The sequence below is a fragment of the Mustelus asterias genome, chromosome 21 (genome assembly GCF_964213995.1).
Source record: "Mustelus asterias chromosome 21, sMusAst1.hap1.1, whole genome shotgun sequence".
Classification (NCBI taxonomy): Eukaryota; Metazoa; Chordata; class Chondrichthyes; order Carcharhiniformes; family Triakidae; genus Mustelus; species Mustelus asterias.
In genome coordinates this window covers 19,529,606-19,542,575 of record NC_135821.1, presented here as the reverse complement: position 1 = coordinate 19,542,575, position 12,970 = coordinate 19,529,606, and the positions used below count along the sequence as shown (strand labels likewise).

The 12,970-nt window shown below is 50.5% G+C and overlaps 1 protein-coding gene across 2 annotated transcripts in view; it reads right to left on the bottom strand.

The window, feature by feature from the left end:
- The window catches only part of tefa (TEF transcription factor, PAR bZIP family member a), a 62,180-nt gene that overhangs the window by 8,584 nt on the left and 40,626 nt on the right, over nucleotides 1-12,970 (bottom strand). The gene's annotated exons all lie outside the window — the stretch shown is intronic.

The window sequence follows — 12,970 nt, the reverse complement described above, 5'->3', positions numbered from 1 at the left end:
CCTCGGATGGTCATCGACTATAGCCAGACCATTAATAGATACACGCAGCTGGATGCGTATCCTCTCCCGCGCATTTCTGATATGGTCAATCAGATTGCGCAGTACCGAGTGTTTTCTACCATAGACCTTAAGTCCGCCTACCATCAACTCCCCATCCGCCCAGAGGACCGACAATATACGGCTTTTGAGGCGGATGGTCGTCTATACCAATTCCTCAGGGTTCCATTTGGTGTCACCAATGGGGTCTCGGTCTTCCAGCGTGCTATGGACCGAATGGTGGACCAGAACGGGTTGCGGGCTACCTTCCCGTACCTGGATAACGTCACCATCTGCGGCCATGACCAGCAGGACCACGACACGAATCTCCAACACTTTCTGCGCACTGCATCTCGCCTGAATCTGACCTATAACAGGGAGAAGTGCGTATTCCGTACGCGTAGGTTAGCCATCCTCGGATACGTGGTGGAAAACGGGGTCATTGGCCCTGATCCAGACCGTATGCGCCCACTCACTGAACTTCCCTTGCCCGCTAGCACGAAGGCACTGAGGAGATGCCTCGGGTTCTTTTCATATTATGCACAGTGGGTCCCCAACTACGCGGACAAAGCTCGTCCGCTCATTAAGTCCACGACCTTCCCACTTACGCCGGAGGCCCAATTGGCCTTCAAGGTTTTGAAGAGCGACATCTCGAAAGCCACGATGCACGCGGTGGATGAATCCATCCCTTTCCAGGTGGAGAGTGATGCATCTGACTTCGCCCTAGCCGCCACACTAAACCAGGCAGGCAGGCCCGTCGCGTTCTTTTCCCGCACCCTTCAAGGCCCAGAAATTCGGCACTCAGCGGTGGAAAAGGAGGCTCAGGCCATTGTGGAGGCAGTCAGACACTGGCGCCATTACCTGGCAGGTAAGCGGTTCACCCTGATCACGGATCAACGATCCGTGGCGTTTATGTTCAGTAACACGCAGAGGGGCAAGATCAAGAACGATAAGATCTTGCGGTGGAGAATTGAGCTCTCCACCTATAATTACGATATTATGTATCGTCCAGGGAAGCTCAATGAGCCCTCGGATGCCCTCTCGCGCGGAACATGCGCCATCATGCAGGAGGACCGCTTGAAGGCTCTCCACAATGATCTGTGTCATCCTGGAGTCACCAGACTCTACCACTTCATCAAAGCCCGCAACCTGCCCTACTCGGTGGAGGATGTCAGGTCAGTAACTAGAAGCTGTCGGATTTGCGCAGAATGCAAACCACACTTTTATCGACCAGACCGGGCACAATTGGTCAAGGCCACTCGCCCTTTTGAGAGGCTGAGTGTGGATTTTAAGGGCCCCCTTCCCTCAACGGACCGGAATGTCTATTTTCTCAATATAATAGACGAGTATTCCCGGTTTCCGTTTGTTTTCCCCTGTGCGGACACGTCAACTGCCACCGTCATCAAGGTTTTCAGTGAACTTTTTACCCTGCTCGGGTACCCCTGCTACATTCATAGCGACAGGGGCTCGTCGTTCATGAGCAACGACTTGAGGCAATTCCTGCTCTCATTCGGGATTGCCTCTAGTAGAACCACGAGCTACAACCCTAGGGGTAACGGACAGGTGGAAAGGGAGAATGCTACAGTCTGGAAGGCTGTCCTACTGGCACTGAAATCCAGGGGCCTTCCAGTCTCCCGTTGGCAGGAGGTCCTTCCAAATGCGCTCCATGCTATCCGCTCCCTCCTGTGTACGGCAACCAATGCTACTCCCCACGAGAGGATGTTCTCATTCCCTCGGAAGTCGTCCTCGGGGACCTCATTGCCAGCCTGGTTGACGTACCCAGGACCCGTCCTTCTGCGGCGCCATGTGAGGGCTCGCATGTCCGACCCCTTGGTCGAACCGGTCCAACTCCTCCACGCCAACCCTCAGTATGCCTATGTGGCATATCCTGACGGGCAAGAGGACACTGTCTCCATTAGAGACCTGGCGCCCGCAGGGGACGTAGCAACCCCTGTCGCTCCTATTCCCCCAGTCACAAATCCACTACTCCTCATTACTTCCCCAGACGTGGCGCGGTCAGCACCGGGACCAGTGCATAACACTTTTACTCCCATGTACAGCTTGCCTGAGACTCGGAGATCGGCGCCACCATCATCATCACCACCACCACTACCACCAAACGTTCCAGGATCCCCTGCACCATCGCCTCACCAGGGCCGGCCGGCCCGGGAGTCCTTGAGGGGACAGCCAGACGTTACTTTAAGAGCGCCACCACAAGCACCTGCTCCGTTTTCGCAACCGGTGTTGAAGAGATCGGCACCTGCTCCGGTTTCGCAACCGGTGTTGAGGAGATCGCAGCGTTGGTGCGGTCCTCCAGACCGTCTGGACTTGTGAATCCTGTGACTTTTCTGTTATTGTCTGTTATATGACCTGTTTTTCGTCCACCTCGCCACCTTTTGTTCTTAAAGGAGGGGTGAATGTGGTGAACCATCGTTGGTTCACCACTGGGGTTTGTTACCATGTTACTGTTGGGCTAGGGTGTTATTACTGTGGGGGTTGTACTATGTTGTTGGGTTAGGGTGTTTACCTGTTATGAGAGTTATCGTGGCACATTCCAGTGGGGTCCCGCCTCCGGTGGCAGGGTATAAGACCCCCTGCTCCGGCAGGACCCCTTCAGTCTGAACTGGTGTATTCGTGTTAGTAGTTCCCTTGTTACTTTATTAAAGCCTTCAATACCGAAGCCTTGATTCCATGTGCTTATTGACGCGCATCACTCTTGCTATAATTTTTTTTAAATTAGAGTCATAGAGATTTACAGATAAGGACACCAAAGCTACAATACTCCAGGTGTGGCTTCACCAACACTCTGGGGCGGCACGGTGGCACAGTGGTTAGCACTGCTGCCTCACAGCACCAGGGACCCAGGTTCGATTCCTGGTTTGGGTCATTGTCCGTGTGGAGTCTGCATGTTCTCCCTGTGTCTGCGTGGGTTTCCTCCGGGTGCTCCAGTTTCCTCCCACAATCCAAAGATGTGTGGGTTAGGTGGATTGGCCATGATAAATTGTCCCTTAGTGTCGGGGGGATTAGCAGGGTAAATACATGAAGTTACGGGGATAGGGCCTGGGTGGGATTGTGGTCGGTGCAGACTCAATGGGTTGAATGGCCTCCTTCTGTACTGTAGAGATTCTATGATTCTATACAATTGCAGCAAAACATCCCTATCTCGAAACTCAAATCCTCTCGCTATGAAGACCAATATACCATTTGCCTTCTTTACTGCCTGCTGTACCTGCGCGCTTACTCTCAGCGACTGATGCACAAGGACTCCAAGGTCTCGCTGAGTATCCACCTCTCTCAATTTACACCCATTCAAATAATAATCTGCCTTCTTATTATTGCTACCAAAGTGGAAACTGGGGTTGTTCTCCTTGGAAAGACGGAGGATGAGGGGAGACTTAATAGAGGTGTATAAAATTATGAAAGGCATAGATAGGGTGAACGGTGGGAAGCTTTTCCCCGGGTCGGTGGTGACGTTCACGAGGGATCATAGGTTCAAGGTGAAGGGGGGGAGGTTTAACACAGATATCAGAAGGACATATTTTACACAGAGGGTCGTGGGGGCCTGGAATGTGTTGCCGGGCAAGGTGGTGGAGGCGGACACACTGGGAACGTTTAAGACTTATCTAGACAGCTATATGAACGGAGTGGGAATGGAGGGATACAAAAGAGTGGTCTAGTTTGGACCAGGGAGCGGCGCGGGCTAATTGTTCTTTGTTTCTCGTTTCAAGGCTTCATTCTATGATCATCTTGCTGGTGCCAGTACAGAGCGAGACTGCGGATAGTTGGGAACCTGTCTCAGGGGCAGGGAATTCAGATGGTGTTCGTAAAGCAGAAGTGGAAATGAATAGGGTTGGGAAGCATTTTCTGAACAGGGCCAGTGTGATCTCCTGGACTCGTTTCGATCGCCACAGGGGGTCGGAGAGGAATTTCCCAGATTTTCTTTTCCCCATATTGGCCCTGGGGTTTTCACTCTGGGTTTTCGCCTCTCCCTGGAGATCACATGGTCTGGAATGGGGGGGTGGGGGTGAGTTAATAGGTTGTGATGAACAAAGCATCGTAGCTGTGAGGGACAGCTCGGTGGATAGGATATTAGGATGTAGATAGGCTGGAAAATTGGGCGGGGATCCTGGATTCAGGATTCAATCCTGGACCGGGGAGCGGCGCGGGCTTGGAGGGCCGAAGGGCCTGTTCCTGTGCTGTTTTGTTCTTTGTTCTTTGTTCTTTGATAACCTCACATTTATCCACATTATACTGTATCTGCCATGCAGATACCCACACACTGTTACACCACCCCCGAGAGGCAGATGGGGCCCCGAAATATTTCAGCGTGCTTCAGAGACCCAAAATGGACAGAGGCTGACCCTGAGTTAAAGGCACAAGGCTGAGGGGACGGAAGTGAGGGATGAGGGTTGAAGAGGGTTAGAGGAACATCGATTATGTGGAGGGTTGCAGTGTGGGAGGAGGCTTTCTTTTTGTATTTGATAATGGGATGTGGGTGCCACTAGCTAAACCAGCATTTATTGCCCATCCCTAATTGCCCCTCGAGAAGGTGGTGGTGAGCCACCTTCTTGAACCAGTGCCGTCCATGTGGTGTAGGTACACCCACAGTGCTGTTAGGGAGGGAATACCAGGATTTTGACCCAGTGACAGTGAAGGAACGGCAATAGATTTCCGATGCAGGGTGGTGAGTGGCTTAGAGGGGTACTTACAGATGGTAGTGTTCCTGGGGGTGTGTCTGGGGGCATGGCTGAGGGTTTGGCTGGGGATGTGCCTTGGGCAGTGTCTGGGGGTGTGGAGTATGTCTGGGGGGTATGCCTGGGAGAGTGGGGTGTGTCTGGGGGTGGGTAATGTGTCTGGGGTGTTATCAGCAAGGTGTGAATGCAGAGTTTGTGAATAAGAAATTTTCTCGTAAGATGCCAATTCCTTGAAAAAATTAAGTTTATTTATTAGTGTCACAAGTAGGCTTACATTAACACTGCAATGAAGTTACTGTGAAAATCCCCTAGTTGCCACACTCCGGTGCCTGTTCGGGTACACTGAGGGAGAATTTAGCTCGGCCAATGCACCCTAACCAGCACGTCTTTCGGACTGTGGGAGGAAACCGGAGCACCCGGAGGAAACCCACGCAGACACGGGGAGAATGTGCAGACTCTGCACAGAGAGTGACCCAAGCCAGGAATGGAATCTGGGTCCCTGGCGCTGTGAAGCAGCAGTGCTAACCACTGTGCTGCCAATAGTAGCAATAGACTCGCTCTTGCTATAATCTTTTACAAATTAGAGTCATAGAGGTTTACAACATGGAAACAGGCCCTTCGGCCCAACTTGTCCATGCCGCCCTTTTTTTTTAAACCCCTAAGCTAATCCCAATTGCCCGCATTTGGCCTTACATTAGCTCCTTACATCTCATGTTAACCAGTAAATGTTGCTTCAAAAAAAAAAAGAGGCCGCAGGAAACTCTGACCCAAAACGAACCAAGACTCTCAGGAGAGGTTGGAAACAGTTGGCTGTACAGGTTGGCATTCAGCTGCAATTTCTGGCCCTGCCAGTAGGTGGAGGAATATCACCACTCCAGACAGAACTGCTGGCAGAATCCTGCAGTGTTTATTTCTCAAGCCAATTTATCCTCTCCTCCCCGGCAATACTGGTTCCTTACGGGTTGCAGCTCAGCAGGCAGTGGGGAGGTAATATGAGGCTTGTGATCTGTGAGTCACCAGGATCGATCCTCTCCTTTGACACACACACACAGGCTCCAACACAAACAATTCCAACAGGGGCTGGCGCCTCCAGCCTGCCTTACAGAAATGAATTGAGATACGTGGAAACTAAGGGCAGGCCATTTGGCCCCTCAAGCTTGCTCTGCTATTAGATCAAATCAAGGCTGATCGGATTAGGATCTCAACTCCATTTGGGTGCGGCCTGGTGGCACAGTGGTTAGCACTGCTGCCTCACAGCACCAGGGACCCGGGCTCGATTCCCGGCTTGGGTCACTCTGTGCGGAGTCTGTATGTTCTCCCCGTGTCTGCGTGGGTTTCCTCCAGGTGCTCTGGTTTCCTCCCACAGTCTAAAAGGGTGCATTGGCCGTGCTAAATTCTCCCTCAGCGTAGCCAAACAGGTACCTGAGTGTGGCGACTAGGGGATTTTCACAGTAACTTCATTGCCGTGTTAATGTAAGCCTACTTGTGACACTAATAAATAAACTTTACTGTCTGTTCCCCTTGTCAATGAAAAATCTGTCCAATTGGGACTTGGATAATGACCACTCTCTGGGGAACAGGATTCCTCAGCCTTACCAACTTGGTAAAATATTTTTTCCCATCCATCTTAACTGGGAGACATCTCATTTTTAAACTAGGTTCCCCTCCCACCCAGCGAGAATAAACATCTTCCCAGCACCGTCAAGTCACTGCCTCACAGCACCAGGGACCCAGGTTTCCTCCCACAGTCTGAAGATGTGCGGGTTAGATAGATTGGCTATGCTAAATTGCCCCTTAGTGTCAGGAGGACTAGCTAGGGTAAATATATGGGGTTATGGGAAGAGGGCCTGGGTGGGATTGTGGCCAGTGCAGGCTCAATGGGCTGAATGGCCTCCTTCTGCACTGTAGGGATTCTATGAAGTCATCTTGGACATTTTGCCCTTTCACCACCTCATGCCCTTTCCTCCAAGGGGCAGATTGCCCTCCCGACTGACTTACCTGCCCTAACAACCTAAAGCTGCTATCTGGGCCGGCCTTCCTGACTCCGGCTGGGTGAGGCCCAGGCAGCCCGGTGAGTTCTGGCTCCAGTGTCGAAGTGCAAAGGAGAAGGCACAAAGCAGGTGAGTTTAAATGTCCCATTGACAACAACAGGCCTGGGAGGAGGCGAGTGTCTCAGGTAAGTGAATGGGATGTGGAGGGAGGGGGGGTTTTGGAAGAGTTGGTGAGGGGGGTGGGGTGGGGGGGGGGGGGGGGGGAGAACCCCCTGTGGGTGGGGTGTTTAGAGGGTGTGTGTGGCCCAGTCTAGGGGTTTAAAATTGCTTTGCTGAATTTAGAAGAGTAATTTACGGCATATCGCTGACAGAACCATTTGAAATTAGCGATTTAAATCGCTTTGTTGGGTAATTCCCAGCGCAGCGCAGTTGTTCCAGGGGAAATTAGCGCTTCTGGGCTATTGCTGGGTAAACCTATACCTGGGGACATCCAAGACGGATTCTCCAAGCACCCCTATATCCGGAAGCCTGGAAGCTTTTGGCCATTATCCAGTTAGCAAACAGCAAGGCTCCGATCATCTCTGGTGTACGCATAACCGTTTTCTCAAATAATCTTCCACATTGCCTCAACTTGCTGCAAGGTTTAAATACGTTAAAAAAGTAAAGAAGGAGCTGTACATGGAACAGTGGGTGGCACAGTGGTTAGCACTGCTGCCTCAGTGTGCCAGGGACCCGAATTCAATTCCAGCTTGGGTCACTGCCTGTGTGGAGTTTACACGTTCTCCCCGTGTCTGCGTGGGTTTCCTCCGGGTGCCCCGGTTTCCTGCCACAGTCCAAAAGACATGCTGGTTAGGTGCATTGGTCATGCTAAATTCTCCCTCACCTGAGTGTGGCAACTAGGGGATTTTCACAGTCGCTTCATTGCAGTGTTAATGTAAGCCTTACTTGTGACTAATAATCAATAAACAAACGGAACAAGTCCTAGATCTGGCCAACATCTGTCCCTCAGTCAACACTGGGAAAGGATTATCTGGGTCTTTAATCGCATCGCTGTTTGTGGGAGCTTGCTGTGCATAAATTGGCTGCTGTGTTTCCAACATTCCCACAGTGACCATTCCTGCAAAGTGTACTTCACTGGCTGCAAAGTGCTTTGGGACGTGTTCTGAGAAGTGCTATATAAATGCAGACCTCCTTTCCCAGTGTTCAGTAATGAATCACAGAATCCCGACTGTGCAGAAGGAGCCATTCGGCCCATCGAGTCTGCACCGGCCACAATCCCACCCAGGCCTCATTCCCCCAACCTCCTGCATTTACCCCAGCTAGTCCCTCTGACACTAAGGGGCAGTTTTAGCATGGCCATTCCACCTAACCCGCACATCTTTGGACTGTGGGAGGAAACCGGAGCATCCGGAGAAAACCCACACAGACATGGGGATAACGCGCAGACAGTGACCCGAGCCTGCAATTGAACCCAGGTCCCTGGAGCTGTGAAGCAGCAGTGCTAACCACTGTGCTGCCCCACCCCCCACATGTTGTGCTGTGAATGCTTCAGATGAGATTGGATTCAACACATTCTAAAATGCAGCAGAAAAATATCAAACCTATTCATTACGCAACACAGACCTGCCCAGTTAAAAACTCAGGGACATTTTGGCACTTGTACAAGGTTGACTCTGTAGTAAACATCTCTCAGTTAACTATTTGTGTCTGGTTTTCAGGATTGGAAGAGGGTGCGGTGTGTAACTTGTGGGTATTGTGTATTTTGCCAGCAATGATTGTCGTGGAATCTTTCCCACTTTAACCAGTGGAGTCCAATCTAAGCAAGAAGCAATTCCGTTCACAACACGTCTGGATATAAAACCACCCAGAGCACGGAGAGAGAGATATCCCACCCACAGGGACTGCAGTTCAAGGCGGCAGCTCACCACCACCTTCTCAAGGGGCAATAAATGCCGGCCCAGCCAGTGCCGCAGTTAGTAAATGAATGAAAAGTTGACAGCGCTCAGTGAATATGTATTATTTGATAAGTATCTATACAAAGAAATACAAAGTGAGGTTTTAAAATCATTTATTGTTCTACAAAGAACAGAATCAAAAATAGACTTTTTAAAACTTTACACATTTAGTAACAGCTAGAATGTACATTTTATACAGATAGTGTTTTAGAGATCACAGGGTTTAAAATATACACATCGTCAGTCACCAGACCTGATTCAAGCACCCAGACATACTAAAACTACTTTTCCCTCTCCCTCAGGGACCCCTCCCTTTCCTCCAATCAGGGAGGTGGAGGCAGCCACAACCTCGCACTACCTTTGACAGCCAGCAGGGAGTGCAAGTTGACCAATCTTGCCCCCACCTGCACCCCAATCTCCCAGGGTCAAAATGGAACTCGGCACTTTAGGAAACAGTCACACACAAGCGCTAGGAACCGGAACACAATTCATTTAAGACACCCGAGCTCCAGCTGTGAAAGCTGGTAAGTCAGTCTGACGCAGAGGAAAGCTCATCGTTATTCCAGCAATGTGTCTCAGTAGCGACAGGCTATATCCCTCGACTAGCAGCCCCTGCCTGCTAGTAAAACATGGAGGCTGCAACACGCACCCACTTGAGAACTGGATTAAATTCTCAGTCAGTGAGGAGAGTATGGATTTGATCACAGAATCCTACAGTGCAGGAGGAGGCCATTCGGCCCATCGAGTCTGCACCGACCACAATCCCACCCAGGCCCTCTCCCCATAACCCCATGCATTTACTCTAGCTACTTCCCCTGACACTAAGGGGCAATTTAACACAGCCAATCCACCTAACCTACACATCTTTCGGACTATGGGAGGAAACCCACGCAGACACGGGGAGAACCTGCAAACTCCACACAGACAGTGATCCAAAGCCGGGAATCAAACCCGGGTCCCTGGCGCTGTGAGGCAGCAGCGCTAACCACTGTGATCTGGAGGGGAAAGCTTAGTCCCAGTGGCCACTTTACCCAGCGACTCACCCAAGCCCAATTGGCATTTGGGATACGCAGGACTTGTCTGCTTCCACCTGCCACTCAACCAGAATAGAAACAAGAGCCAGGAAAACATTTTAAACTCATCTCCTGCTGAGAGAGGTTGGCATAAACCATATTGTTAAATCCAGCAAAAAAAAATGATAGTCACCAAAGTACAATCATGATGTTAAGAGCGTACTTAATCCTTTCTCCTGAGCTTGTCGCTGTGTGTTGAGGGTCTAGAAACCTGTAACCTATACAACTGTTATTCAATCTTAGGAAGGCATCAAAGCCATCACCGACACACTGCCCTCACCCAAAATGCAGCAGAGTTTACCTGAAACAGGTTTAAGTGGGCAAGAGGGGTGGATACAAGAAGTCTGACCAATACATCCCCTCTTCCGAATCCAGGCATGCAGAGGCCGGCTATAGCATCTTGGCTCACACTGGCTGAATTAGCACCAATACACCCCCCTGCCCCTGACGTCCTGCTGTTCCTGACATAGATCCCTTGGGTGGGATATCAGTGAGGGGGGGGGGGGGGGGGGGGAGTGGTCAGTCCCTTCAGCTTAACAAGTTACCCAATTGAGATGCTGCTAAGCCAATGCACCACTCAGGGTACTGGAGCGACGGAGGATATTTTAAACCCATTCTCATCGCTAACCTTGAAGTTTAAAAACTAGCAACTCTCTTTAAGCATCACTTAAGCTCTTAATATCGAATAACAAAGAGGCAGAGAACATGGCTGATTCGGGCCTACAACTTCCCTGGATATAAAATGCTTTCAGTGTTGAAGGTTTACATAATAGATGCGTTTAAAAATCAAACTACAAAAGCAGTGGCAGCACTGGGACACAGCTTCCTGATACAAGATTTCTAAATTTTTTTTTTTAAAGACTGACAGCATTTTATTCAAGCAAGCTGTTAAAAGTTGAGCAAAGAGAAATCTGCAGCAAGGGAGTGTGAGAGTATTGTGACCACCGTTCTTCCTTTAATACGTTAATTACAACCAGCTTTTCAAAGCACCCAGTTTACAGTCGCCACTGGCCAGTGGAAACTAGCAGCAAGTCCAGGATGGCTGTATGGCCCCTCGCCCCACCCCCAAATACATTCACAGATAACCACGATTTCAACACTGAAAAAGGTGCTGAAGATGGAAGAGTCGGCCGCCCCACACCTTCCACACACCCACTGACTGGGTACAAACCTGGCGTTTCACCGCTCATTCCAGAGGGGGGGGGGCGGGGGGGTCAGGCCTCTTTTGTCATGAGGGGATGAATGCCCTACCATCTAAAACAGCTGCAGAATGCGGGCAGGATTCCTTTCGGAGTGCAATGGCAGCAATTCTATGGCAGAATTCTCCCCTGCCCCTCTGTGGGGCAGGGTTGCCAACTCTGGTGAGATGCAGTCCTGGAGCCTTCATCACATGATCTCCCAGCCCAAACCTCCCCCCCCCAGCATCCCCACCATTGGTCCCTCCTCTATCATGCTCCTAGTCCAAACGGTAAGGGGGACAACACACACACACGCACACACACAAACAATGATTTAAGCCCCTCTCATTCTGATGAAGATACACAATTCTCAAATCAAAGGCCTGGCCACCCCACAAACCTTCCACAGAAACATCTTCCCAGTGCACTCAAGTCTACTATAAATATGAATGTAGTAAATTGATATGAAAACCGCAGGTGTAAATTAGTCACAAAGGTATTTTCCTGCCTGTGGTTTATGCAGTGCATAAAGCACTCTGAGCAGAGCACGTGGCCATTCAGCCCATCCGGCCCATGCCGGTGCTTGTGCTTCACAGGAATCTTCTCCCACCCCATCGACACACCCTGCTGCTAAATTAAAATGGAAATACTCAGCAGGTCAGGCAGCATCTGTGGGAAACAGAGTTAACATTTCAGATCCATGACCCTCCATCGGAACTGGAGGAAGTTAGAGATGTGAGAGTGAGTAGAAGTGGGAGAGAGGCAGAAAGGACAAAAGAGAAGGTCAGCGATAGGATGTGAGGAAGGAGAGGTTAAATGACGAAAGAGATGTTCATAGAATCCCTACAGTGCAGATAGAGGCCATCCGGCCCATCGAGTCTGCACTCCCAACCAGCCCCATCCCCATAACCCCATGTATTTACCCTCACTAGTCCCCCTGACACTAAGGGGCAATTTAGCACGGCCAATCCACCTAAACCGCACATCTTTGGACTGTGGGAGGAAACCGGAGCACCCGGAGGAAACCCACGCAGACACGGGGAGAACGTGCAGACTCCACACAGACAGTGACCCAAGCCGGGAATCGAACCCGGGTGCCTGGCGCTGTGAGGCAGCAGTACTAACCACTGTGCTACCGTGCTGTGCATGTCAAAAAGTGGAGATGGCAAGGAAGACAGACACAGGGACAAAAGATGGATCTGGAGGAGGTGCAAGTGGGAAAAGCAGAATCACCAACAGATATCGTCTGAAGCAAATGGGAGCAGTGGCTATGATTGGAAATTGTTGAACTCGGTGTTGAGCTTTACTGGGGCAGTGTATGAGACAGAGGGTAGAGAGGAATGGAAACTTAAAATGACAAGCAACTGGTAGCTCAGGGTCACACGTGCACTCTGAATGGAGGTGCTCTGTAAAGCGGTCACCCAGTCGGTATTTGCCACTCCAATGGCGAGGAGGCCACATTGGGAGCAGCAGATACACTATAGAAAACCGAAAGAAGCAAAAGTGAATCATTGCTCCAACGGCAAGGGGCGTTTGGGGCACTGGACTGAGGGAAGGAGGAGGAAAAAGAGGCTGGCATCACAATTCCTGCGTGGACATGGAAAAGTGCCAGGGGAGGAGCGGGCGCGATGGAGGCACTGGCATGGAGAACGCAACAGGAAACAGTTAAAGTAACAAGCTTTGTTTAAATGTATAGCTTCGTCGTTAACTGCTCCCTGGTGGATTCTCTATGGCAGCGCCTCTGCCATCAATCAGAGTTCCACTTGCCAACCAATCTTCTCATGCAGTTCAAATTGTTCCCTTTGAAATTTGCTATTCTTGGGTTTGTCCTGTTGTGTGCAAGACAAAAAGCTTCAACAGCACATCTCTTTTTTCAGCAAGATTCACTATTTAAAACACGGAATCTGAAATAATGGAGGGATCTGACACGAAGGCTGGAAGCCGTGCAGAATAAGCGTGGGCTGGAGACGGTCGCTGAGGAAAAGAGATGGGGCTGAGAGATTTGGTAGATATCCAATCAAGCACCAACGGAAAACAGAGCAG